Genomic DNA, 1,011 nt, shown 5'->3' with positions numbered 1-1,011 from the left:
GTGGCTACTACCACTACAATACAGTTTACTACTGAAACTATACAAAAGATGGTGGGGGCACACAGCCACCCAACAAAACACACTGGTGACCACAGCCACCAACAGCAACAACGGGACGAAACAATAACGCGTCCCTCCGCGTCGCCACACCCAAGTGGACGAACGCACAACAGGAAATACAGCCCCAACCGGCTACACGTTCCTCAGGACAACAAGCCCGTTGTCCTACACAGCCACGGTCTACCCAGTAGCAAGCCAGCTACTCAACAGGAGGGCACAACTCCCAGACCAATGACTAGTGAGTAACAAGAGAATTCCAGCAACACGAGTCTCCTTAACACTGTGCCAGACCGACGAGAGTGCGTGCCTATCTCCGCTGAAGGCTACCTCTGTACTAATGTGAAGCTCGCAGGCGCGCAAAATGGTGGAAACAAAGAGAGGGGGTGTGGCCGCACAGCGGAACAGCAACAGCTCGCGCTTGGGCCAGAGGCTATACATATATTATTAAATAAAGGGGAAATAATGCGCTGGCCCTCACATATATATATATATATATATATATATATATATATATATATATATATATATATATATATATATATATATATATATATATATATATATATATATATATATATATATATATATATATATATATATATAATCTGTAATTTGGCATATTTGAACCAATTTGAAAATATGTAACTAAGTAGGTGACATGTAATTTACCAAAGTACATTATAAATAGAGAAAGTACACACACACACACACACACACACACACACACACACACACACACACAGAACAGTGGACATCTGGAATAGCTTAAGTGAAATAAGTGAAAGGGTGGTTACTGCAGCCACCATACACATCTTTAAAGACAAGCTAGATGCATAGCTATAGATATGGAGACAGGATAATGTGCCATGCTGTACAGCACAACTATAGGTAAATAAACACACACACACACAAACACACACTACCAATAATGTACTGTAGTACAGTACATAT

Source organism: Portunus trituberculatus, unplaced genomic scaffold (genome assembly GCF_017591435.1).
Source record: "Portunus trituberculatus isolate SZX2019 unplaced genomic scaffold, ASM1759143v1 PGA_scaffold_236__1_contigs__length_99660, whole genome shotgun sequence".
NCBI classification, from domain to species: Eukaryota; Metazoa; Arthropoda; class Malacostraca; order Decapoda; family Portunidae; genus Portunus; species Portunus trituberculatus.
The sequence above is the reverse complement of the archived record's forward strand: the minus strand, read 5'-3'. Positions refer to the sequence as shown.